At 53.1% G+C, this 27,163-nt stretch overlaps 7 non-coding genes across 7 annotated transcripts; 1 reads left to right on the top strand and 6 right to left on the bottom strand.

Annotated features, from left to right (window-relative positions):
• Window positions 1-545: 545 nt before the first annotated feature.
• Window positions 546-617, bottom strand: TRNAG-UCC. Its single transcript has one exon. It is a non-coding gene; the product is annotated as a tRNA-Gly (tRNA).
• A 5,230-nt stretch (window positions 618-5,847) lies between these two features.
• Window positions 5,848-5,921, bottom strand: TRNAI-UAU. The gene has a single exon. It is a non-coding gene; the product is annotated as a tRNA-Ile (tRNA).
• Window positions 5,922-15,209: 9,288 nt separating this feature from the next.
• Window positions 15,210-15,291, bottom strand: TRNAS-UGA. The gene has a single exon. It is a non-coding gene; the product is annotated as a tRNA-Ser (tRNA).
• A 4,560-nt stretch (window positions 15,292-19,851) lies between these two features.
• Window positions 19,852-19,925, bottom strand: TRNAN-GUU. The gene has a single exon. It is a non-coding gene; the product is annotated as a tRNA-Asn (tRNA).
• Window positions 19,926-21,510: 1,585 nt separating this feature from the next.
• Window positions 21,511-21,582, top strand: TRNAM-CAU. The gene has a single exon. It is a non-coding gene; the product is annotated as a tRNA-Met (tRNA).
• Window positions 21,583-22,346: 764 nt separating this feature from the next.
• On the bottom strand, window positions 22,347-22,420 carry TRNAN-GUU. The gene has a single exon. It is a non-coding gene; the product is annotated as a tRNA-Asn (tRNA).
• Window positions 22,421-26,836: 4,416 nt separating this feature from the next.
• TRNAQ-CUG lies at window positions 26,837-26,909 on the bottom strand. Its single transcript has one exon. It is a non-coding gene; the product is annotated as a tRNA-Gln (tRNA).
• Window positions 26,910-27,163: the final 254 nt, after the last annotated feature.

Consider the following 27,163-nt stretch of genomic DNA (forward strand, 5'->3'; position numbering starts at 1 on the left):
CCAATGGGGGCTGCGCAGTTGGTACTCGGGGCAGGGGCAATGAATGGAGACACTCCCCCCATCCCAGGGGATGCTGGGACATGTTGGCCACTTCTGGGAGTGGCACGGAGGGATGGAGGCAGAGTGGGCAGGGAGCCACCTTAGTGCTGCTGGAACATCTCTGCACACCCATTGGGGAGGGGAGCAGAGGGCCTCCATGTGCTGCCTGGGGTAGGGACAGTGCACAGAGCTGCTTCCCCACCTGGGCCTATTACAGGAGTGGGTGAGTGGGGTCTTTTGGCCTGCAAGGTGCATCAGGTCATGCTAGATGATCACACTGGTCCCTTCTGACCTTAAAGCTCCTGAGTCTAAAAGGGAGAGGGAAGTAAAGGAAGTTTTTTAAAAAAATAAACCAAACGTAATACCAGGACAACTCCAACAGCTCATTGTATAGTCCCATTGTGTGTTGAATGACCTGCAGGACATTGATTCTCTCATTCCATTGATAAACTGATACAATGTGACTGAAATAAAACCAATTCCCAGGGGAGAAAACATCACATCTCTGCATTGGCTGGGAATCGAACCCAGGTCAACTGCTTGGAAAGCAGCTATGCTCACCACTATACCACCAATGCATCCGACAAAAGTGCCACTTATGCTTGCCCAATGAGGCTAGAGCAGCATTGAGGAGATTTTTCTGCCTGTTAAAATGTACTGGATTCTCATCACTAAAAAAAAAAACACCTCCATCTTCACTTGGGTTTGAACCATCAGCCTTTCAATTAGCCACCAAAGTTGTTAACCACAGGGTATGTCTACACTACGGGATTATTCCGATTTTACAGAAACCGGTTTTTGGAAACAGATTGTATAAAGTCGAATGCACGCGGCCACACTAAGCACATTAATTCGGTGGTGTGCGTCCATGTACTGAGGCTAGTTTTGACTTCCAGTGCATTGCACTGTGGGTAGCTATCCCATAGTTCCCACAGTCTCTCCCGCCCATTGGAATTCTGGGTTGAGATCCCAATGACTGATGGGGCAAAAACAGTGTCGTGGGTGATTCTGGGCAAATGTCGTCAGTCAATCCTCCCTCCGTGAAAGCAACGGCAGACAATCATTTCGCGCCCTTTTCCCTGGATTGCCCGGGCAGACGCCATAGCACGGCAACCATGGAGCCCATTCAGCCTTTTTGCACTGTCACCGTATCTCTAGTGGATGGTGCTGACAGACGCGGTACTGCAGCGCTACACAGCAGCATCCCCTTGCCTTCTGCAAGTTAGCAAAGATGGTGTAGCAGGGTGGACCCTGCTCCGGGGTTTTAAGGGGTTAAAAGTGGCCTGACAGAGCTGAGCTGATTGGGGAAGTGGCACGCTGGGTGAGGGAACCCAGGCGGCTGTGGGTGTGTTGGGCCTGTGAGAGGCGGGGCCACTTTTGGCGGGACTGCCTGGCCCGGAGGAACACGACCCCGGGCAACCCAGGAAGGGTTGGCCCAGAGAGGGACAGTGGGAAGAAGCAGGGGGCCCAGGCAACACCGAGGCTGGGAGCCTGTTGGCATTGCCGGGAGCGGGGCCACCTGAAGAAAGACTGCCCCCTAGTGGGGAGGGCAACACAGCTGGAGGCAGCCGAGAGAGTGGCTGACCGGCCAGTGGGCCACCCAGGGGAGGTGGTGAAGACCGCAGCTGGGATGGTGGGGACCCTGCGAGAGGGTCGGACCCAGACCATCGCCAGGGAGGTCATTAACGAGGAGACCCAAACAGAGTGGGCCCAGCAAGAGGCTGGGGCCCAGGAGAGACTGGTCCAAGAGACCAAATGGACCCAGGTGGTGCTGGGACAGACCACCACCGGAACCCAGACCCTGAGGGAAGAGGGCCTGGGGGACTTAGCCACGGAGCAGGCGTGGAAGACAGCCGTAACGGAGCTCCTAAAAGTCCGACAGGAGAAGGAAGCCCTGGCCGGCAAATTAAAAGACGGTGAGGAGAAGCAGGCACGGCTGGCAGGACACCTCCGGGCCGCACAGGCCAGAAGGCCCCATGATCCCCAGGGGTGGGGGTTTTAAGGGGGGAGGTGTGTAGCAGGGTGGACCCTGCTCCGGGGTTTTAAGGGGTTAAAAGTGGCCTGACAGAGCTGAGCTGATTGGGGAAGTGGCTGCAGCTGGGGGCCACGCCCCAAACTGAGGAGCAGGGCCTTATAAAAGGCAGGGAAGCCAGGAGCCAGACAGTCTCTCTTCTGCCTTCAGAGAGAGACGGGCCTAGCTGCTGGGAAAGAGAGACCAGGTACCTGAGTGCAGCCGGGCTGGGGAAGGCTGAGGAGCCGGGGAGCTCCAGCCTAGAAAGCCCCAGGCTGCGGCCTAGGAGTGGGCCGATAGGTACTGTGGGTCGCAGAGGGCGGCCCAGGGGTAGGACAAAGCAGCAGGTCCAAACCCTCCTTGCCAGGGATGAGTTGGCTGAGACTGCAGTCTGCCCAGAGTGGGGGGCTAGACAATGACTGGCAGTAGCCATACACTGAGGCAAGGTAGGGATAGAGGGTGAGGGTTACCTAAGGAGGGGAGACCCAGAGAGACGGGGGTGATTGTCAGGGGGCAGCACCCCAGAGAAAGGGGCACCAGGTCCAGGGAGGGACACGGGGGCCAGACGAACAGGTGGATCACTGGCCTGCAGAGGGCGCTCCGGTGCTGGACGGAGCAAATTCCATGAGTCACCAGCAGGAGGCGCCGCAGGGGTGAGTACCGCCCTGTTACAGATGGTTACCAGCCATACCGTCCCGTCTGCTGCTTTGCAAGTTGACAATGACAGTTGCCAGTTATACTGTACCATCTGCTGCTGTCATGGGTTCTCCTGGCTTGCCTCGGTGAGGTCGGCTGGGGGCGCATGGGCAAAAATGGGAATGACTCCCCAGGTCATTCCCTTCTTTATGTTTTGTCTAAAGGGAGAGTCAGTCCTGTCTAGACTATCAGACAAGCCTACTAAAGAACCAAAGAGGCAAATGGCCGCTCCGGGTCAGAGCCCCAGACATCCCACAGTAATGATGAGCTGCATGCCATTCTAGGAGGTGCCCCTGAAACAACCCCACCCATTGCTTCCCTCCTCCCCCACCCCTCCTGGGCTACCGTGGCAGTTATCCCCCCATTTCTGTGATGAAGTAACAAAGAATGCATGAATTTGAAACAACACTGACTTTATTGCCTCTGCAAGTAGAGCTCAAAGGGGGGAGGGGAGGGCAGCCTCCAGCTGCTATGATATTCCAGGCAGGACTGAATCTCCATTAGACAAAGCTTAAAGAAGAGAATGACCTGGGAGTCATTCCCATTTTTGCCCAGGCACCCCCGGGCGACCTCACCGAGGCTAGCCAGGAGCACTCACGGGACGACGATGACGGATACCAGTCCTACTGTACCATGTGCCGTCCGGAAGGGAAGGGAAGGGAAGGAGATGCTGCTGTGTAGCGCTGCAGCACCATGTCTGCCAGTAGCATCCAGTAGACATATGGTGACATTGCTTTCACGGGGGAATGGGGAGCAATGACATATACCCTGAACCACCTGCGACAATGTTTTTGACCCTTCAGGCTTTGGGAACTCAGCCAAGAATTCAAATGGTTTTCGGAGAGTGCGGGAACTGTGGGATAGCTACAGACGTCAGTCACCCCTCCCTCCATGAACGTCCATTTCATGCTTTGGCTTTCTGGTACGCTTGTCTCAGCTCCTTAAGTTTCAGCACTGTGTTGAGTCCCTGCTGTGGCCTCTGTCTATCATGGCCTTGGAGATTTTTTCAAATGTTTTTGGCATTTCGTCTATTGGAACGGAGTTCTGATAGAACAGATTCATCTCCCCATACAGAGATCAGCTGCAGTATCTCCCGTACGGTCCATGCTGGAGCTCTTTTTTGATTCTGGGACTGCAGGGTCACCTGTGCTGATCGGCGCTCCACGCTGGGCAAACAGGAAATGAAATTCAAAAGTTCGCGGGGCTTTTCCTGTCAACCTGGCCAGTGCATCCGAGTTCAGATTGCTGTCCAGAGTGGTCACAATGGTGCACTGTGGGATGGCACCTGGAGGCCAATACCATTGAATTGTGGCCACACTAACCCTAATCCAAAATAGCAATACCGATTTCAGCGTTACTCCCCTCGTCGGGGAGGAGTAGAGATTCCAGTGTTAAGAGCCCTTTATATCAATATAAAGGGCTTCGTTGTGTGGACGGGTGCAGGATTAATGTGATTTAATGCTGCTAAATTCAATATAAACTCGTAGTGTTGACCAGGCCAGAGAGAGCAGCAGGTTTCCTCTATTGTTTCCCACTCTTGTTTTCTTGACTAGTTTCTCCTCTGCACCAACTTGCTCTTTTGGTCTGTGAGCCAGGCTAGCTCAGTTGGCAGAGCATCAGACTTTTAATCTGAGGGTCCAGGGTTCAAATCCCTGGTCAGGTGATAAACTACTCACCAAGATCTTAACCTGTCTTTCTCACATCCTCTTTGATGTTACTTTTTCTCTTCAGAATTTTCCCTTTCCTCAGAAGGGCCTTTTTGTGTGTGGGTTTGAAGGAGCAACTTCCTGACAGCCCCTCTGTCCTTGCAGCCTGGAGGAATAAAGCCTCTGGGCATAGAGCATGTTCCTCCCCTGCACACACACACACATACAAACACACAGAATATCCCTAAGGAATTAGAATCACCTGCTGCCTTCCCCTGTCCTGCTGGATCCCCAAATGAAGATGCTCTTCAGCCTAAACCCATGTCCCCTCTTTTCCCAGTGCCCGTCAGACCCAACCCTCAGTCCCTCCTATGCTCACTGCTCCTCACTCCCAACCAGAGCCTGCTCCTCTTCACCCTTCTCCTCTGTCCCAACCCACAGCCCCCTCCTATTCCCAGTGCCCCTCAATCCCAACCGACAGGCCCCTTCTCCTCACGCTGCTCCTCAATCCCAATCCACAGCCCCCTCCTTCCCTCCAGCAGCAGGTGCTTCAGATCCCCCCAGGAAGATTTTCTTGCAAGGTTTCGTGTATGAGTCTGCATGTGGATTTTACAGTAAGTTGGAAATAGGTTGGGTTACTTGCTGAAATGATCACTTTTGGCTGGTGTTGGATTCCCAGTCTCCATGTTATAGGGGCAGGAGAAATAAAGGGTTGTTATCCTTGTTGTGTGAATCGAGGGCAGCACAACTGTGCTTGGCAGACCCCGATTGAGGGACTCACCCTCAATTCAATAGCACTTGCTAGGCAGGGGACATGGGTTCCAAAGCTGAGTGGGCTGGGGCTATGTCCATACTGCAATGAAACACCCACAGCTGTCCTGTGCCAGTGCAGGCTCCCAGGCTAGGGCCCTGGGGTGGTAAATTTGCACTGTAGACATCTCAGCTCAAGCTCAAGATCAGTATCGGGCTCTGGGAGTCCTCAAGGTTGGGAGGGAGTTTAGCAAGCAAACAAGGTAAAATGGCAGTGGATTATTACCCTGGACTCAACAGCATTTCTCCATTGGTCTGTCTGCTTTGGGGCAGGGACAATAACACGTCCTGCTGTATTCGTTATTTCAAAGGGCGGTTTAGGATTTTCATTCTCACAGACGGTGCACAAAGCAGGACTCAACCCTCGGTGTAAACTAAATGAGCCGCCCAGAGATTCTGGCAGCCACAATGAGCCATTTTGTGTGACATCCCAGACCTGCGCCTGTCCCAGAGGGAGGGGGGACATCTGTGACAGGCTGGAACACTGACCTATCAGCTCTTAACTCCCAAACTTTCAGTAACTCTGTTATCAGTGCCCGTGAGTGTAATTTAAACAGCCACACTGGGCTGGACCAAAGGCCCATGTAGCTCTGTGTTTTATCCTCTGACAGTAGCAAATACCAGGTGCCCCAAAATTAATCAACAAGGCACCACTGGGAATTGAACCCAGGATCTCCTGTTTATAAGACAGGTGCTTTAGCCAGCTAAGCCATGGTGCCTGCCTGTGGCAACAACACACTGTCTGCCCACACCTGACTCCCTGCCATCCCCAGTGGGGCCTGAGAAGCTTTGCTTGTGTTGGATTCTGCAAAGCAGAGGAGCAGGTGAGGTTTTCCTTGCAAGAGGGGTGTGTGTGTGTGCGTGTGCGTGTGTGTGTGTAAGTAAATCTTTGGCCAGGTCTGCACTACAAAGTTATTTCAGCATCATTATATTGCTCAGGTGTGTGAAAAACACACAACGCTCCCTCGGTCGGCAGATTTTGGCTGATGCACACACTGCAATACCACGTCTGGCGACAAAATTGCCCTGTTTTGGTGACAATATAAAACCACCTTGACAAGAGGCCTAGAGCGTTGTGCAGCAAACTTGAAGTGACAAATTGTCAGTGTAAATGCTGCTGGTCATTATATCACCATAACTGGCCTCCACCAGTATCCCACCATGCCTGCCATGACCTCCCCTGCCCTGCATTCCTGCTACAGAGGCTGGGTCCTTCCTGTTTCATAGCTCCATAAAGTTCTGACTGCTGAGCTGTTATCTACACCGGGATTAGGTTGATAGAACTGCATTGCCAGCCTAAGTAATCTAATTACACTAACCTAATTTCATAGCGTAGACCTGTCCAAAGAATCACACACACACACCTGGGGAGCAAAACTTCACCTGCTCCTCTGCTTTACAGAAGACAAACATGAGCAACACTTTTCAGGGCCCAGTGGGGATTGGCAGAGAGTCAGATATGGGCAAACACACTGCTTTAAGTAAGAGCAGGTACCATGGCTTAGCTGGTTTAAAACAAGAGAGACAGGAGGAGAAATCTAAGGCCAGCACAGATAGGGACAAAAAGGAGTTTCTAAACACTAAGCGGAAGAAGGGGCTGAATGAACTCCCCCCCTCACATCTAGTGAGGAGCTGAGGGAAAGACTTCAGGAACAGACCGTTTGCTTAGACACACCTGCTATGCAAGCATGATGGGGCCACTGTCCCAAAATGACCAGTTTTGGCTGGTGGTGGGTTACAAATCACTTTAGGATTGAATGGAATGAAATGTTATTATCCTTCCTGCATGAGTGAAGGGCAGCAGAACACACCTAGTCGGTCCTGATGGAGGGGTAGGTGGGTGAGGAATAGCTTTTATTGGACTTTGTAGAAGTGATTGAGAACGTCACCCTAACCCAGTGGTCCTCAAACATTTCACACTGTGCCCTCTTATCCATGGCTGTGGCCCCTCGGAAGCCACGGTCAAGAACCAAGGCTGTGAGTGGGTCAGTTGCTTGCTGGGAAGAGGGGTGCAGACAGGGGTTAGGGGGGTCAAGTCCAAGCTGGGAGCCAGGGGCCCAGGCTGAGGGTGGGGTTGGGGAAGAGCTGCGACAGAGTGGGGCTGAGTGGTGCTACCTCCCTGCCCTCCATGGGGGCTGGCTCAGGCCCTGAGGTGCCCCCATGAATGTTCCTCTGTGTCCCCCTAGGAGTCATGCCCCACATTTTGAGGACCACTGAACCCTACTCACTAATCAGGGGCTAGTGATGCCAAAGCCCAGGGAAAGGGAGAACAAGCATGGGGCTCCCAGCACCGGAGCCATGTGAAGGGGCTGCAGGAGAGGGGCAATGGCTGGTGGCCCAGGGAGTTAAGGGCAAAGGGGGCACAGGAGGGGGCAGGAGTTAGGGGTGAAGGAGGAGCAAGGGCTGGGAGTGCAGGGGCTAGCGGTAAAGGGGGAGTGGGGATCGTCCAGGGGCCATGGGGAAGTGCCAAAGTACAAGCTTTGCCCAGGGCACCATTTTCCCTAATGCTGGTCTGAGCAAACAATTGGAAATGACCCTTCAGTGAGACCAGAACCATAGTGTAGAAAAGCCCCTTTGTTAAGTGCTGGTGGCTGAGTGCTTAGAGAGATGGGTTAGAAAACAACGGGCGTCTTTCTGTGGAGGTTTGATTCTTGCCTGCTGGGTAAGGCTGGTGTGTGGTGTCTCCATGACTGCACTTTCCATCTCTGATCTGCCCCAGGGAACCAAGTCTAGACCTATTCAGAGGCTCTAGGCCAGGGTTTCTCAAACTTCCTTTCACTGCAATCCCCTTCTGCCAAAAAAAAAAAAACACTTACTACATGGCCCTGGAAAGAGGGACCCAAGCCCCTCCACACTGAGCAGAGGCTGGGGAGACAAAGCCTGAGCCCTGCCCCAGTTAGGGGAGGGCAAAACCAGAGCTTGAGGGATTCAGCCCTGGGTGGTGGGGCTCAGACTTTTGGCTTCAGCCCCAGGCCCCAACAAGTCTAATGCCAGCCCTGGTGACCCCATTAAAACAGGGTCATGACCCACTTTGGGGTCCCGACTCACAGTTTGAGAACCAATGCTCTATGCTGATGGGAGAGAGTTTTCCTGTGGTGCAGTTAATCCACTTCCCCAAGAGGTGGCAGCTATGTCAGTGGGAGAAGCTATATCGGTGGGTGTGCAAGCTTGTATACCACATTTAAGAAGTTTAATCAAACCCCATTTTTTAAACCACTTGTGGACTGGGAATGGCAAAGGACCTCAATGAAGCAGGGTCTGTCCGTCAAAGTCCTGGAGATCATGATTCCATACCCCTTTTGTCATGGGGGTAGAGCTTAGTGGTAGAGTGCTTAACTGCAGTTCAAGTGCTCTTTGGTTCAAACCCCAGTGTCCTCTTATAACATTTTTTCTTTTCTTTTTTAAAAAAAGGAAAACATTTTCATTTCCATTCTCCATTATGTTCAGGAGCTCCACTATACGGGGGTGTTTGATATGAATGTAAACGCTCAACATTTCGCTGTCCAAATGCATAAAAACCTAGCAAAGCTGTCCATCAGCTGAAATCAGTTCCAGTCCTTTAAGTGTCTTGTTTATGTTTTCATCAATTAAACAAAGGTATCATACAAATGTACATTTGCAGATCCCTCTTCTCCAGGAGTTATGCTCTGCAGAAGAACAAGAACCACATCCAGCTGCAGTTCAGGAGTCTGATGACAAATGTTCTGAGGGCTAGAAAAAATGCCTTCTAGTGAGCTATTGAACAAGCTCAACCTTTTTAGCTTATCAAAAGAAGATTGAAAGGTGACTTCATTGAAGTGTTGAAGGGCCTTAATGGAGAGAAAAGGTTGTGTATTAAAGAACTCTTTAATCTAGCAGAGAAAGGCATAACAAGACCCAGTGGCTGGAAGGTGAAAAGAGACAAATTCATATTACAAATAAGACACAAATATTCAACAGCAAGGATGATTCACCGCAGGAACAAGCTACCAAGGAAAGTGGTGGATTCTCCATCTCCTGATGTCATTTAATGAAGACTAGATGCCTTTCTGGAATGTGTTTGCCCCAAAAGTAGCTCTTGTGTCATACAGGAGGCCTGTGATATGCAGGGGGTCAGATTAGATGCTCTAATGGTCTCTTCTGGCCATAAAGTTGACTAATTTCTGAAAAACTGAGTGTAGCATTGAGAGCAGCGTCTGATGTGTTCCTGTCTAACTGGATTGCTTCCTAGAACGAACGCTCCTTGAGTGGGGTGATCCACAGGGAGTAGCTCAAACCTCCAAAGTGCCTGGGCAGGGGCAGGACATTAGCACAGCAAGGGAGGGGTGTGGCAGTGACATCACAAAGGCCTTTTGCAGGACCTCAGACTATTGGTCAAAGGTGGTGGGGAGGTGGTGACCTCACAGAGAGATGCTGACATCAGCCAGGCAGGACAGGGGTGAGGGGCCAGGGAAACCTCAGAGACCCCTGTGGCTTTGCTTCAGGAAGTCTCCGTCTCCAGGTCTCTCTTTGAGGACTGAGAGAGTATTCAGGTTCACGGACGTGAGTGCCAGGAGGAACCTCTTTCGAGTTTTCTCCTTCCCTTTTCCTGATTTTACTAGAAAACAGTCATCCCTGTTTAGAAGGTAAGAGCCTCCTCAAGGTTTGAAACCTGTTCAGTCTGATCCATCAGGTGACAGCTGAATTCTAGGCATGGAAAACACGAGCTTAAGGATGCAGAATTTTATTCCACACTTGGGATTTTGTCCCATAGAATCAGTGGGGACATTAGGGTTTGTCCTTTTTTGTTTCACCTTTTCTCCATCCACCTCTCCCCCCTCCTTTCTCTTCATCTCTTGCTTCTTTTGTCCTTTCACCTGTTCCCCTCCCAACACCAGGAGCAGGATGTGTGTGTGTGTGTGTGCGTTGCAGGGGAGTGCTCTGCAGCTCCCACAGTGGGAGGTCCACCCAAAAATGTGGGGCTGAAATAGTGCTCGGGCAGTGATCCCCACCGGTGACCTGGGCCATCCTTTGGGCTCTCTGGTGAGAACCCTCAGCCTCCCATCCTCAGTCTCTACCCTGATTGGCTGAGCAGGGGGTTTTGACAGGGAGGAGACTCAGGTCCTTGTTGTTCTCTTTTAAGACCAAGTAAATAAGTCAGAACCAGTCATATGTTTGACAAATTTTGCTGCTTCTCTGTATTAATGATCTCTGAGCAGTTCATGATACTCTCTAACCTTGCAGTTCTCCTCAAATACTTGCTGAATAATTACTGTGCGCTGTTGTTGGTCTGGAGCTCATCTGAGAGCACTTTATTTAAGTCATTCAGTGTGTGAAATTCAAGATCCGATGGTTAGTTTGAAAATCAGGGCTCTTGGGTCCTATTCCCAACTCTGCCACTGGCTGGCTGGGTGACCTGAGACAAGTCAATTCTCCTTTCGCAGCCTTAGCTTCTTCCTCTTTCAAGTAGGGATAATAATGATCTGCTCCTACCTACCTCACGGTGGGTGGAGGATGGGGATCCATTGGAGAGTGTCACTAGGAGTAGTGCATAATATGAGGTGTCCTATCACGTTTACTCAGAGCAGATTATGACATAATAGAAGAGCTGAAATAGTCTATTTGATTTGTATTTTTTTATTTTGCAATTGTTAAGAGCAGCAACTACTTATCTCAGACTGAAGCATCTTATCTAGTGTTTGTGGTCTAAGTGTCTCCCCTCTGTGTGTGATGAGACAATTTAACACACTCTGACAAACAGGAGATGCTTTTGTTTTGCAACAAAATATTTTTGCAAAGACCTTTCATCCCACTTGTTTTGATTTCGAGAAACAAACTGGTTTAGTCTGAAGGGGGTTTTCTGACATTGAGCAGGCGCAGTGTGTCCCGTGACAGCCGCCCGCTATACGGCGGCCCCTGCTGAGGGCACCCTTGCTGCAGCTGGTTCTGCTGGCGCCCTGTGGTTGCCCTCGTTCGTCCAGGAACAAGCCTCAGGTGAGCTGAAAAGAATCCTGTCCAACTGAGTCTGGCAGCCGCCATCATGTAGCCAGAAGTCCCCACACCTGTTGGGGAAACAAACCAGCCACCAGAAAGTGGCCCATTGTCTCACGCGGTGCCAGAGCCTGGCACAGCGCCCATGGGCAACCTTTGCTCTGCACACGCCGGCCGGTTCCCGTGAAAGATGTGTCACTTCACGTCTCAGTATTTAAATGTACCTCTGCCACTGGCAGATACTTTAAGGTTCCCGGCAGTGAGTTCTGGGGACGGTTGCTCACTTTCACTGAATGTAACTGTATGTGCAGCTCTGTGCAGTCACATTTGATAGAAGTTTGGTAATTAAATTATACAAGAGTCTCAAGTAGAGTATCTACTGCCACCACTATGTTTTGTCCCCAGAAGCCTTTACAGCCATTCTGAGGGGAAATGGGCCCTTTGCCCACAGAAATGGTCTATAGGGGACGGCTGCAGGCAGCAGGCGGAGAGATAATCTCATCAAAATGATTTGACTCCTGGGTAATGTAATCAAAATCACTAAAGGAATGTCCGGGGTTTCTATTGGCACTTAACTTGCCTGCCCCTGGCTGGCTCTGGTTGTACAAGATGGACGTGTAATTGGGGTTCAGTTGTGTAAAACAGAGTAATCGCAGTGCAAGGGATGTTAGGCAAAGGAGAACTGTGTGTGATGATGTAAGGTTTTAAGGACCTAAACTGACACTCATGGTTTGTAAAACTCTTGTTTGGAAGGTTTAAGATGAATTGGTTTGGTTCTGCTTTGCTGGGTTTTTTTTAATGATGCCACTGAAAATCCATTTGAATCATTCAAAGTGGCAAAACTGACAGACCCTTTTGCCAGACAGAGGTAACTAGTGTTGTTTGGGATTTAGCATTTAACCCTTAAGGTACCTCACTACTCTATAAACGAATAAGTCATGTGGGAAAGACAGCTCCCGCCCTTCATTGTTAAAGGTCAGGTGGGCAGGGCCGGCTCTTGGCACCAGCAAACCAAGCATGTGCTTGGGACGGGATATTTTCAGGGACAGCGTTCCAGCTGTCTTTTTGTTTTTGTTTTGTTTTGTTTCAGGTGGCAAAAGCCTAGAGCCGGCCATGGCAGCAGCAGCACGTTGTGCCCTGGGGCTGCTGCAGTTCGTGCCGAGGGGGAGCAACACCCACACCTTGTGGCTGGGCCAGGCAGGCTCCGAGCAGGGGACACGTGGGCTGGGCCCCCCCCTGCAGGGCGCACGGAGCCACCTGCAGGTGCTGCAGGGTGGCTGCCCCCCAGCGCCACAGCCGGGGCTGGGCGAAGCGGCCCAAGCCGCCCAGGGACTGCGGCAGGGTGGCCAGAAGCAGCAGCAGCAGCGGGGTCATAGGGGGCAGGGCGCTGCCATGCGGGGCCCATGTCCCACTCTCTGGGGCTCTGCTCCCTCTGGGGCTCCCCTGCCCCGGCTCCTCAGCCCCCTGCCGGGGCAGTCCCCCGGCTCTGCCCTCCTGGGTCCCAGCCGGTCCTGGAGGCGTGAACCCTGTCTGGAGGGACTCTGGGCTGAGGCCCGGCCCGGGAGTCCTGCTGCTTACCCCGACCCTGCCAGCGCCGGACCGACTGCAGGCGAGGGGGGCATGGGCAGAGTCAGCACTGGTGGGGGGGGAGCCCAGGGCTGGGGTGGTAGGGGGTGGGGGTGAGAGCCCAGTGCTGGGGTGGCAGGGAGTGGGGGTGGGGCACTGGTGAAGGGAGTGAGAACCCAGGGCTGGGGTGGAGGGCAGCCAAAACAATTTTTTCCTTGGGGCGGCAAAAAACCTAAAGCCGGCCCTGCAGGTGGGCCAAAAGCTCTCTTGTCCTGCTGGGGAGCTCAAAGTCAGGTACTCGCCTCAGGTAAAGGTGCTGCTGCTGCCCTCCCAGAAAACAAGCTGCTCCCTACACAAAGGGGGAGGAAAGAGCCTGGCAAAACCTATGATTGACCCAAGAACCTTTAGATTTTCAAGCTAACGCTCACCCAACTGAGCTACTTTGGCAGCTGTGTAAGATGGCTCTCGTTTGATGCTTCTCTGCCCTGTGGTGCTGGGGGGCTGGCGCTGCTGCTGCCTGTGGGGCTGGCAGGGGGGCTGATGTCTGCACAGAGGGGGGGGCACTTGGGACCTTACCAGACTGGCGCAGTGAAGACGGGGGGTTGACAGAGCAATACAGACGCTTTCCAGAGCACGGAGGAGCTGGAAGGGGCGTAAGGTCGGCCTGTAAGGAGTAACCAGGTGGGGCAGACCCAGGGGGAGGCTGTGGGCTGCTGGTTGGTTGTTGGGATCCGAGCTCTAGATCAAAGCTGCACAGCGACCTGACCCCAGGGTTATAAGGCCGACATAGTGACCCCCTTACTGGCCTCGGTGACCCCCAAACCCTTGTTACTAAGGGCATTGAGGAGTCTCTGTCCCTTAATAACTTCTGGGAGCTCCCCAGCAGGCTGCGGGCATCAGCCGCCTCCTGCCACACAGGTTAGACTCTTGGCGCTGTGCCAGCCGCCCCCTCGCTTGCAGGCCCAGTGTGAGAAGAAGGAGGCCCGGTGCTGGCAGAAGAGGGTTTTGATTAATCGACCTCTGTGTGATGGGCACAGGACGTTTCCACTCAGTAGCGTAGCTGGGGGGGAGCAGCTAAGGGCGGTGGGTTCCTCCGGTGGGGGTGTGGAGCAGCCGTTCATTTTCCTGTTCGCACTCCTCTGTGGTGTGAAAATCAGGGAGGGGAGGCAGAAGCCCCACTTCCCTCCCGAAATGATGCCCAGTGGGGGAAGCCAGGACAACAGGGTGGGGCGGCAAGTGGTGGCCAGACTGTCACCGCCAGGGTCTAGTCTAGCTCAGGGTCCAGCTCAACTTCCTCCCCGCGCCACTGGTCCCCAGTCCCCTTCCGCCACCAGGTCAACCCGGGCACTAGGGCAGGAACGGGGTGAGGCAGCAAGTCAAGCTGAGCAAGGCAGGCAAAAGCGAGTCTTGTCTTCATGGGCTGCTCACAATGACGTCCTTTTTGTGTGCAACTGCGGCAAAAACATCCCGAACAGAGAAGCAACAGGCCAAAATACTGCTAAATGGCTGCCAAAGTAGCTCAGTTGGGAGAGTGTTAGACTGAAGATCTAAAGGTCCCTAGTTCAATACCGGGCTTTGGCAGGCCCTTTCATCCCTTACTTTTTGGGATGGGCCGGGGTTTGTTTTCTGGGAGAGCAGCAGCACCTTTACCTGAGGCAAGTACCTGATTTTGCGCTCCCCAGCAGGACAACAGAGCATGGGCTTCTGCCCCTAGCTAGCCCACCTGACCTATAACAATGAGAGATGGGACGTGACTTACTTGTTGACCCAAAATGGCAGGAACAGAGTGAGGCAGGACGGCCCTCGGAGATGGTGCCAAAGGGGACAGTGACTTGGGAGGAAAGCTCCTCTGCAAAGCTGAGTGACGACAGTACTGGGGAAGGGGCATCCGGCAGGGATTCAGAGGCCCAAGAGGAGGCACTAGATGTTAAGGTGTGAAAGGAAAGATCTATGGTGGGAACTGGCTCCCTTCCTCTGGACCACAGTGTTTGGTGTTGGGGCTGATTTTAATTGTCAGCCGGCCTGAGAACTGCTGGTCCCGTTTTCTCGACCGTCAGAGGAAACGTTTTTACAATGAGCACTACCTGGCGCAGGTCTGTAGCGAGGTCATCTTAGAGGATGTGTTTCTCCGTAACGGTACCAGTGGCGGGTGGGCAGTAGCCTCCTATTCCTCTGACCCGAGCTCACACCAGCCACAGAGGGGATACACCTTTCTGCGGGGACAGGCCAGGAGACGCACTGACCGGATTTACGTGAAGGAGAGCACGTCGACATGGCTAATCTATGGGGCATGGGGCACTAGGTGAGTGGCAGAGGCTTCAGGTGCTGAGAGTTTGCCTGACCCCTCAGGGACACAGTGTGAGGTGGTGTCCCAGGCATCTCTATGAAAGGAGCAGAACAGGATTTACTTGGGGTGGGGAGAGAATTGAGAGTGTCTCAGGGGGTTGTACAGAGGTATTGCCTGGGTGAGAGACTGGCTAAAACACAGGCCTCTCTGTGAGCAGGATTTGAACCTGCACAGGGGAACCCTATTGGATTTCAACTCCAACACCTTAACCACTCGGCCATCACAGCTGTGAGCACTAAACTGCCCCAATGCCAGAGAAACTGGTAAATAATCCCAATGCCCAGGTGTGAAGTCATCTGAACTACAGAATTCCCACCGCAAACCTGGCCCCCAAAGCACAGGGGGCATTGGGGGTTTGTTCTCTTTGCTTAGCCGTGTGCAGTCGCACAGAGAGCGCGATTAAAAGTCTTCCCTCCCACAGAGCGGTAAGGGGAAATGATTCTCAACTTGAAGCCTGATGTGAATGAGGATGTCTGGACCAAGGGGCCAGGGACTGACCTTTGCTAGAGAAACCACTGTCAAGTTTTAGCCAATTAGGACAAGTCAGCAAATAAGAACAACCTCAGGTCTCAGTAACTGCTGCAGGTAGCAAAGTCCTACAGGGAGCAGTTTCTGGCACTACACCTGCCCAGCTCTGCTCCCCAGCTCTTCTCGGGCTCCTGCTCTCGCCTTAGCTCCACCCCACTCTGGCCCAGGCAGCTCCAGCTCCCACGGAGGATGGGACCCCCTGGCCTGGTGACTCCCTCATTACACTGCCTGGCCTGTCAGTGCGGCTAACTTGGAGCTTTGGCCTCTCCCCATTGCCCCTGGGGACTGTCAGTCTCAGGGGCCTGATTTCCCATTGGCCCTTCCCCCCTCTATTGGTGCTGGGAACTAGGCAACCAAACTCCCCCCCCCCACACTAAGTTTTAGTAAAGGGCCAAGAGCCCCCTTACACAAGCCAGACCTGTGAGCGTCACTGATGTGCAGAGAAGGCAGCATAAGCTGGTCCCATGGTGTAAGGAGCAGCACTCAGGACTCTGAATCCTGCAATCTGAGTTCAAATCTCAGTGGGACCTTGTGTTGGCTTGTGGTGAAGCCTTGGAGCTCACAGTGCTCAACTTCCCTGTCTCCAGCTGTGCAAGAGCCAGTCTCCCCCCTCCTGCTGGGTGACTCCCACCTCCTAGAGCCAGGTCTCTGGCTGGGGTGGCCACAATGGGTTGGGGCTCTAGAACTTGCTACCCTGACGGTTGGGATTCTTGGTGCTTCACCTGGTGCCCACAAGTGTGGCCCTGGTGCTTCCTGCCACACTTTTCCTGGGGCCCACATGGCCCTTGAAGAAAGGAGGGTCAGGGCCGGGATTAATAGTTAGGGCTTGGCAGGAGGGAAGAAGATTCCCAGGCTGGAGCCTCACACACCTTTCCTCCTCCTCTGGGCACCTAGAGCAGAGGCAGCACAGCTCTGTCTGCTGGACACCTCGGCAGAGTAGGTGAGTTGATGTAAATACAGTCTGGTCCCAAAGCCTCCCCCAACCCTGGCTCATCACTAGCTGTCAGGGGAGAGTCATTCACACCTTGCTTCCAAATCATCATTTGAAATTCTGAGGTTGGCCAACATTGCCGAAGCCAATGCACCGACATTGTCAGCAAACACAACAGCTGGGTGAGGAAACCCGACTTTGTCCAGACTTTTCAAACCTATTTTACTTTCTCAGGTACAAGTATTTTTCATACGTTGGATCTGCTTTTAAACTGTGTGTTAACGTTTCAATTTCCATTCAGATTTGCAACCAGTGACAACATTGGCAGCGCTGCATGTAACTACCTGACCACTGGGGGGTGTTGGGGAAATTCGGGGGAGGGGGTGCACAGCCCCCTGGCTGGGGGGCGTATAGGAAATGCCGGTTTCACTGAATTGAGTCTCCTGCTGCAGCACCTCAGTAGGTCACATCAGAGAGGAGCTGCAGTGTCTAGGCAGTGGGATGCCTGTGCCTTTAAGAGCCCAGCCCTGGGAAGCCCATGCTGAGAGGTGCTGCCTGTGGGAGGGGAAATAGAAAAGCCCCTCTGCTCCCCCCACCCTGTTTTTGCAAACACTGGAGTCTCAGCCCCCCGGGGTAACTGTTACCCCTCTGCCCTGCCTGTGCTGGGGTTTAACCCTCTGGCAGCGCCTCCCCCTGGGCTGAACTCCGGCTCCTTCCCCCCTCCCTGACTTTGCCCTTCAGCCCCTCTCCTAACTCTGCCTCCAGCTGCTTGACCCCCCGACCAGTCAACTTCCACCCCCTGCTCAGACCCTGGCCACCCCCTCCTCTGATTTGCCCCTTTTTAATCCCTGTAAAAAGTAGGGGGGGCTGGGTCCCATTCTCTGGGGGCTGGACTCCTGGCCCCTGCCTGCCCAATGCTCAAAGCGCCCCCCACAATCTTGCGGATGTTTGCCGAGTGCTGCAGGGTCACCTGCAGGGAGAGAGAGACGCGGTTAGGAGGTGATGCAGCCAAGGGTGCCTCACCCAACACTGAGATGCAGCCACCTCTGGGGTGAGTTACACAAGTCAGCAAATGAATTTGGAACAGGAAACGCACTGAAAGGACCGAGGCAGCTTCAGGAGGTGGAGAAAACCAGAAAAAGCAGGAGCCCTGGATCCCAGCCCTGCCCCTCCCCCCCTCTACCTCCTAACTTCCACTCCCCTCCCACATTTGAGGGGAGAACCCAGGAGTCCTGGTCCCCAGCCTTGCCCACCCCCATATTTCGATATGGCTCCATCCACAGCTGCCCCCCCAATTCCAGGGCAGCGCCATGGGGCACACCGGGGCCTTCCTGTTTGCACAGGACAGGTGACGCCAGTGCCCCAGGGTGGGGAGAGCTGATGCTAAGGGAGAAGCAGGCAGCAGACACCCCCACGACAGAGAAAGAAGTGCTAGGGGGCGCCGTGCTGCAAGGAGAGAGGGGGGTTGGCAGGGAATGGGAGGATCTCCCCTCACAGCGGGTGCATCTGTCTCCCCCACAATTCCTCCCCAGCCCTACCCCGGCCCAGGCTAATCCCGGCCCAGCTACCAGGGTTAAATTTGGCCTGGATTCCCCAGCTGCTGGGGGAGGGGCATGGGGCTGGGGAGCATGAGCCTCGACTCCCCCTTCCCCCGACACAGCTGCATGGGAACTGACCAAAGGAGCCTGCAGCACTGCTGCCTAGAGGAAACTGAAGCACCAGCCCGTGACAGGCCTTGACGACAGATCACCAACAGATGGCAGGGGAGACGTCATTCTGACCCTGCTTCAAGTAGATTGTGGCAAAGATTCAAAAACAATGAACGTTAAAACTCACCAAATATGGGTCAATCCATCCTCATCGTGGTGTCCGCTCATTATATTCCACACCCCAACGTAGCCCTCAGATGGACAACATACCCTCCTAACTCAGTGTCTGTACATTAAACTTTTACCCCCAGTCAGGGCTACTGCAGATTACATATTCCTTACGCCACCCAATCTTAAACCAAACTTCGCACCCCTTGGGTAAGCCATACGTTGTTCCCTGAGCACCAGAAACTTCTACGCCTAAACGCTGTGCCATACACTTTTTTTTATCTTTGAGCATCATCTTAATAAAATGTTGATATATGTTCGAGATCCCGGCTCCTGTTCCTTTGCAAGGCGTGTGCGTTTGCTCCGGGTTTTAGTCTGCTAATACAGCGGGCAGGGGCAGGGATCGTGCCAGACGCACTTGCCTGCTGCAGACACGGATCCAAGGTTGAAACTCGTCCCCCCACAAGCTGAAGGCTTAACTGAAAACAGTTTAAGAAGTGCTCCCGTCTCTGGCACTCAGCTACCCAGCTCCCAATGGGGTCCAAACCCCAAAAAGATCCCTTTTACCCTGCAGAAGCTTTAAAATCAGCAGCCTGCGCATCTGCCTGCCAGAGCAAGAGCGTATAAGGCACTAATCCGGATAGCAGCAGCTGGGTGACAAGCAACACCAAGCACCAGCAGAGTGGCGCAGCGGGAGCGTGCTGGGCCCATAACCCAGAGGTTGATGGGTCAAAACCATCTTCTGCTAGGCATGTGCTTGTTTCTTTTCCCTCTGGGCCTTCAAGCGAGCCGGTGACCAGCAGAGCCCCAAGAGCCTAGGCCATGAGGCAAGAGGTGGCTGAGGCGAAGCGGCCTGCCAGGGACCTCCCTGGCACCTCTGGCTGCCTGGGCTGAAGGCAAGAGGCAGGCCTAGGCGTGCTGAGGGCCTCCTGTCCTGGAATGAGGCTGCAGTGCTTCCTGGTCCCCTTTTCCCACCACCCCGGCAGGCGGCTGCTGCGGGAGAACACGAGGGAGGCTCTGGGGGCGCTAGGCAGCGCTGTGTGTGTGGCTGTCAGGGGAAAGAGCCGAGGCTCCCGACTCGACCTGCCATTGACTCGCGTGGCTCTGCGCGCCGTCAGCCGGGGCGGGCCAGGCTGCGGACGTGACTCAGGCTTGGGCCGCATGGCCGTGCTTTCCTGACGAGGCATGAGGCAGGCCAATAGCTTTGCACAGCGTACAGAGAAGTGGGAGGGAGGCGTCTTTGAGCCGGCGTGTCTCCTCCGCTTCTTCCTTGCCGCTTGGGCGGAGGCGGGAAGGGAGCGAAATGTTCCCGGCTGAAAGTTTTTGTGCTCGGCCTTGAGGATTAAGCCTGAGCCTCCGGCACGGCTGCTGGCAGATGGGTTTCTGAATGGCATCCAGCCTGCTCTTTGGACCACCAGCTGAAAGCACTGAGGCCAAGAGGCAGCAAAATGGGACCTTTGAGGCTCCCCCACAGGCCTCGGGGAAGCAAGGAAGCAGCACAGGCTTAGCGTCGTCCCTGGGTGGGCTCGAACCACCATCCTTTCGGTTAACAGCCAAACGCGCTGACCCATTGCACCACAGAGACACGGAGGGGCAAGGCTGTATTGAGCACAAAAGCCAGGCATCAGCTCAGGGTACGGTATAGCACATGCATGCAGTGGATAGACAAGCAACAGCAAGGAACTGGACTGGTATGGAGCGAAAGTTCTGTGGGAAGGAACCGAAAGGAGCACCGGGGCTGTGGTACAGCGCTCGCATACACTTTCTTTGGCCTGTTTTGCTGGAAGAGTTAGCAGAGCGAGATTGTTAGTCACAGGTCAGTGGGTGGGATTATGGAAATACTGGACTCTTGGACGGGAGCAGGGGGGGGGCACACGACTTCTGTGGCACATGCACCACCTCTGCAACTAACGTTTGCTACCTCACTCCCTAACAACACACCTTTTACCTCAGGACTAAAATACACCGTGAAAGAGATCTAACGGCATAAGCTTAGGGTGAGCAACTGCAGCACTAACAACAATTTGAAGAGATTCAAAACCGCCTCTGCCTCTGTTTTTCCACACCAGGGACAGCAGAAAGGACATCAGCAGCACCTGCAAGACACCAACAAACATCCATTTCTACCTCCCTCCACGAGCGGCCATTAGGAACCCATACCCCTAAATGGTGAGTACTTTTCAGGAGAGGGTGACGCTCTCAGGCCTCAAATGCCAGGTACAGTTACTCTGTCCTTGATCCAAAATCAACAGGAAAATACACTGGATTACTCCTGCCGCAATAACAAAGAAACTGGGGATATCGCAGCAGCTGAAATGACTGTTTGGACAAGCACTCCCGTCATGCAATCCGGGGTGGGTGTAACCATGCAAATGACATCAGCCCCAAAAGGCCTTGACAACACATCACCAACAGATGGCAGGGCAGACTTCATACTGACCCTGCTTCAACTAGATTGTGGCAAAGATTTCAAAACACCGAACGTTAAAACTCACCAAACGCGGGTCAATCCATCCTCATCGTCGTAACCGCTCGTTATATTCCACACCCGAACGTAGCCCTCATATGGACAACGTACCCTCCTAACTCAGTATCTGTACGTTAACCTTTTACCCCCCAGTCAGGGCTATTGTAGATTATGTATTCCTTATGCCACCCGATCTTAAACTGAATTTTGCATCCCTTGGGTAAGCTGTACGTTGTTCCCTGAGCACCAGAAACTTCTATGCCGAAACTCTGTACTGTACACTTTTTTTTTCTTTGAACGTCATCTTAATAAAAAGTTGACTTTGGTTCGAGATCCCGGCTCCTGTTCCTTTGCAAGGCGTGTGCGTTTGCTCCGGGTTTTAGTCTGCTCATACAGCGGGGGCGATTGAGCCAGACGCGCTTGCCTGCTGCAGACACGGATCCAAGGCTGAACCTCGTCCCCCACAAGCTTGAAAGCTTAACTGAAAACTGTTTAAGAAGTGCTCCCATCTCCGGCACTCAGCTTCCCAGCTCCCAATGGGGTCCAAACCCCAAATAGATCCCTTTTACCCTGTAGAAGCTGTAAAATCCTGTGACCAGGGCAGCTGCCTAGCAGCCTGCGCATCTGCCTGCCAGCACGAGAGCGCGTAAGGCACTAATCCGGATAGTGGCGGCTAGGTGGCAGGGGGAGGGTGTGAAGAAGCAGCAGAGTGGCGCAGCGGGAGCGTGCTGGGCCCATAACCCAGAGGTCGATGGATCGAAACCATCCTCTGCTACGCGTGCGCTTGTTTCTTTTCCCTCTGGGCCTTCAAGCGAGCCGGTGACCAGCAGAGCCCCAAGAGCCTAGGCCATGAGACAAGAGGTGGCTGAGGCGAAGCGGCCTGCCAGGGAGCTCCCCGGCACCTCTGGCTGCCTGGGCTGAAGGCAAGAGGCAGGCCTAGGCGTGGTGAGCGCCTCCTGTCCTGGAATGAGGCTGCAGTGCTTCCTGGTCCCCTTTTCCCACCACCCCGGCAGGCGGCTGCTGTGGGAGAACACGAGGGAGGCTCTGGGGGCGCTAGGCAGCGCTGTGTGTGTGGCTGTCAGGGGAAAGAGCCGAGGCTCCGGACTCGACCTGCCATTGACTCGCGTGGCTCTGCGCGACCGTCAGCCGGGGCGGGCCAGGCCGCGGACGTGACTCAGGCTTGGGCCGCATGGCCGTGCTTTCCTGACGAGGCATGAGGCAGGCCAAGAGCTTTGCACAGCGTACAGGGAAGTGGGAGGGAGGCGTCTTTGAGCCGGCCTGTCTCCTCCGCTTCTCCCTTGCCGCTTGGGCGGAGGCGGGAAGGGAGCGAAATGTTCCCGGCTGAAAGTTTTTGTGCTCGGCTTTGAGGATTAAGCCTGTGCCTCCGGCACGGCTGCTGGCAGATGGGTTTCTGAATGGCATCCAGCCTGCTCTTTGGACCACCAGCTGAAAGCACTGAGGCCAAGAGGCAGCAAAATGGGACCTTTGAGGCTCCCCCACAGGCCTCGGGGAAGCAAGGAAGCAGCACAGGCTTAGCGTCGCCCCTGGGTGGGCTCGAACCACCATCCTTTCGGTTAACAGCCGAACACGCTGACCCATTGCGCCACAGAGACACGGAGGGGCAAGGCTGTATTGAGCACAAAAGCCGGGCATCAGCTCAGGGTACGGTATAGCACATGCATGCAGTGGATAGACAAGCAACAGCAAGGAACTGGACTGGTATGGAGCGAAAGTTCTGTGGGAAGGAACCGAAAAGAGCACCGGGGCTGTCGTACAGCGCTGGCATACACTTTCTTTGGCCCATTTTGCTGGAAGAGTTAACAGTGAGAGACTGCTAGTCACAGGTCAGTGGGTGGGTTTGTGCAAAGTAGGAGTGTAGCCATGGAGACCTTGCCCCACGTCCTGTGCAGCTGCAGACCCCACGGCAGAGCCTGGCAGCTGCGCCACAACGCCGTCCAGGACCGCCTGGTGAAGGCCATCGCCCCGCACCTCGGAGAGATCGCTGTCAATCGCGCCATCCCCGGCACCGACAGCCCGCTGCGCCCGGACATCGTCATCACGGATGAGGACCGGAAAAAGATCATCCTCGTCGATGTGACGATCCCGTTCGAGAATAGGACCACGGCCTTCCGCCAAGCCTGAGCCCGCAAACTCGAAAAGTACGCTCCCCTGGCTGACACCCTGCGAGCAAAGGGCTACGAGGTCTACACCGACGCTCTGATCGTTGGGGCCTTGGGCGCCTGGGACCCCCTTAATGAATGAGTACTGCGGACCTGTGGGGTGGGCCATTGCTACGCGCGGCTCATGAGATGCCTAATGGTCTCGGACGCTATTCGGTGGTCCAGAGACATTTACACAGAGCACGTCACCGGCCACCGTCAATACCAAGAGTGAGCCGGCATGACTTCGTTCACCCACAAGGGGGAAGAGACCTGTAAACTTCCCCTGTTGGACTTTATCCCCTGAGCCCAGAACCAACCGAACTGAACTCTGCCCTGTGAGGGGCACCCTATCACCATTACCCAGTCCGCTCATTTACTCACGCCCACGACTATCCATAACCTGTTTGTATGAGTGATGTGCCCTCACTGCTTGCTGGCTGTACCTTGAACTCTCCCACCGTATACCCCGCATTGGGGACATGACAGACCGTGTATATGTATATGCCATCCAATACCAAAACGCTAACATCCCCCTACAACCTGTATGTTACCCCCAATGACACAATAACTGACGCCTCAAACACTTTATATTGTTTATTTTTAAATATTCTCTAAGGAACTGTCTTTGAAGAGAAGGAAGGAGAGGAACCAGCGAGAGGAGGGAGGCTGAAAGACTTCTCTCTCTTTGAACAGAATTCTGTGTTAATGGTTCTTGCTTTGAATTCCTCAATTGGAGTCATTTCGGGGAAGTGATCCTCACTTAGTTACCTAATTTTCAAAGTCATGTGAATGGTGTTTGGTGCGTGTCTGGGAGCTCGTCATGGCGAGGTAGAAAGCAGTGGGGGCAGAGAGGCTGTGTAACAGCCAAGCGTGTTAGCCTTGTTTTTCGGCTCTTTAGAGCTCAGATCCAAGGGTATATTATTTCTTTTGTTAGGTAATAAGTCATCTATTGGACTTTGATTTATTGTCTTGTGTCTGCAGGTAGTAAATCAATCACCAAATGTGCTCCTGTTGATTCTGCAACTTTACCAGGGTAAGAGGTAGGAGTAGAGTGGATGGGGGAGCCCCACCTGTCAATCCTGTGCTGTGAGGACAGGAGGTAAGTCAAAATAAGATATATCAAAATCAGCTACACTATTCTTGTAGCAGAAGTTTTGTGTTTTACATTGACCCTGTTCCCCCACCCTTCCCCCAGTGTAAACCAGGCAAAAGTGTAAGTAGTCTCTTAGCCTATCCATGCTGTGATCAAGTGTCTTGGGGTCTATCTACACTATGAAATTAGGTCAAATTTATAGAAGTGTTTTTTTTAGGAATTGTTTTTATACAGTCGATTGTGTGTGTCCCAACACAAAGGGCTCTAAGTGCATTAAGTCACTGGACTGCATCCACAGTACCAAGGAAGCATCGACTTCTGGAGCGTTGCAATTTGGGTAGCTGTGGGTAGCTATCCCACAATCTCCGCTGTCCATTGGGATTCTGGGTTGAGATCCCAATGCCTGATGGGGCAAAAACAGTGTTGCGGGTGATTCTGGGTACATGTCATCAGACCCGCCTCGCCCTCCCTCCCTCCGTGAAAGCAACAGCAGACAATCATTTCGCACCTTTTTTCCTGGGTTACCTGAGCAGACGCCATACCACGGCAAGCATGGAGCCCGCTCAGCTCACCGTCACACCGTACGTCTGCTGGGTTCTGGCAGACATGGGACTGCATTGCTACACAGCAGCAGCTCATTGTCTTTTGGCAGCAGAAGGTGCATTATGATTGGTAGCCATTGTCATTGTACTCCTAGGTGCTCTTTTAGCTGATCTCAGTGAGATCAGTTGGGGTGCCTGGGCAGACAAGGGAGTGACTCAGCCAGCTCATTCCCATCTTCTGCCAAGCAACCAGGAGAGGACGATGGCTAGCAGTTGTACTGCCCCATTTGCTACCAGCCTAAAATGTAAAAGCTAGATGGATCAAAACAAGAAATTGACCTGATTTCTTTTTGTGAAATCAACGGCCTGCTAAACCCACGGTTTTGAGTTCAATCCTTGAGGGGGCCATTCTGTGTGACAGTTATTTGTGTTTCTTCTTGATGCAAAGCCACCCCTTTTGTTGATTTTAATTCCCTGTAAGCCATGCCGTCAGTCGCCCCTCCCTCCATCAGAGCAATGGCAGACAATTGTTTCACACCTTTTCTCAGTGCAGAACCAGAAGCTGCAAAAGCAAAACCAGGCAAGGAGGCGACAGCAGTGCGGTGACAAGAGTGATGAGGACATAGACATGGTCATAGACTTCTCACAAAGTACGGGCTGGGCAATGTGCCCCGGCAATGTGCACATCATGCTGATGAGCTCTGCATGGTCACCTGTGCTGATCAGCACACTACACTGGCCAAACAGGAAACGAAATTAAGAAGTTTGCAGGCCTTTTCCTGTCTATCTGGCCAGTGCATCTGAGTTGAGAGTGCTGTCCAGAGTGGTCACAATGGAGCACTCTGGGATAGCTCTGGAGGCTAATACCTTCAAATTGTGTACACCACTACCCTAAATTCGACCAGGCGAGGCTGAGTTCAGTGCTAATCCCCTCGTTGGAGGTGGAGTAAAGAAATCGATTTAAAGAGCCCTTTAATTTGAAAAAAAGGGCTTTGTCGTGTGGATGGGTCCAGGGTTAAATCGAGGTAACGCTGCTGAATTCAACCTAAAGTCATAGTGTAGACCAGGCCTCCGAGGGATTTTACAGCTACTGGCTGGCTGGGTGTCCAAGAAAGGGAGCAACCCTCCCCCCCGCTTCCATTGATCACACTTGGTAACTACTAAGCAGAAGCACAGAATCATAGATTGATTTGCTGAGTCTCCTGCAGGCTTCCTAACAGCACAGCAGGGCTGCTCTTGGATCTGCACAATGTTGTTTCGTTTAGCAGTGACTGTGAAGGCACTTCCAGCTATTTGGCCGTGGGAACTCTGGTATTAAGTGGACACCCTGTGTATGGCTGTATTGCTTGTAGATTTATATATTCTGTATTGATGTTACCAAATGGAGTATTTTGTAGCTGTCTGCTATAATTTGTTTAACTTGTATGAAATATGAATATGCTCCCTCAGACTTAACTACCTGCCTTTCACACACTCCCTGCCCCTCGATCTCTGGGGTGGGAACAAGCCACCAGCATGTGGGTCCATTGGATTTTTTTTTATTTAATTACTTCTCATTGTTAAATTATTTATGAGTGTTTTTTAAATTTCATTGCAATGCATTTTCTTCCTGCCACTGTCACCTGGCAGCTCAGGGATGTGAGATTCTTCTCCATTGCGTTTCTGCCTATGGAAAAAGAAGAGAGATCACACCTCAGTACTTTTGGAAATAAAAGCAACCTGGAAACAAACCAGCTGTCTCCTCAGTGTGCAGTTTGTGTCTCTTTTGCTGCAGTTGATGTGTGTGCAGCATGTGTGGTGCACAGGGGCACTGTGTGCTCACATGGGAATTCACCACCCTTGGTGCAGGATTTGACTTGTTCCTGGAGTGAATGTAGCACTGTGGAGTGTCAGGCACAGGCTGCATGACCCCTTCCATTTATCCTTGGCGCAGATACAGCCCAGGCAGCGCTACTGCAACCTCCCATCCTGCTGCCCTCCACCATCATCTGCACAGCCCACCTGTCAGGGCAGGAGGGGAATGTTGCTCCATGGATCCTGCTTCTCAGATGGGGCTGCCCTGGGATGGGGGTGTGTGGTTGCATCCATTAGGTCACCAGACTGAGCCTTCTAATATCCTTGGTGATTGTTCTCAAGATCCAGGACTTTGTGCTCAAACAAAGAAACATCTCCCAGCTTCCTGGTTGAAAATAAGGCCCTTTCCTTGCAATATAGAGGAAAGAAGTAGATCTTCACCCCAGATGGGACTTGAACCCACAATCTCTGGCTTCAGAAGCCAATGCCTTATCCATTAGGCCACTGGAGCCCTGATGTACAGCTGTTGAAGAGATGGAAATTTCCTCTCATGATTGCACATTCCTCACATTTGCTTCAACACTAAATAGCCCCTTTATGTGCCTTAGAGAAATGTCTGCATCCCCTGGCAGCGAGGCAACTGGGCAGGTCGCTGACAGAGCTGAGCACCACCTTTCTGTCAGCCATCTTTAGAGAAGAACCCCACCCTAGAGTCACCCCTCCCTCCTTCAGCACCTCCACGGCTGTGGCTCTGAGTGGCAGTAG

Source organism: Mauremys reevesii, linkage group 12, assembly GCF_016161935.1.
Source record: "Mauremys reevesii isolate NIE-2019 linkage group 12, ASM1616193v1, whole genome shotgun sequence".
Lineage (NCBI taxonomy): Eukaryota > Metazoa > Chordata > Testudines > Geoemydidae > Mauremys > Mauremys reevesii.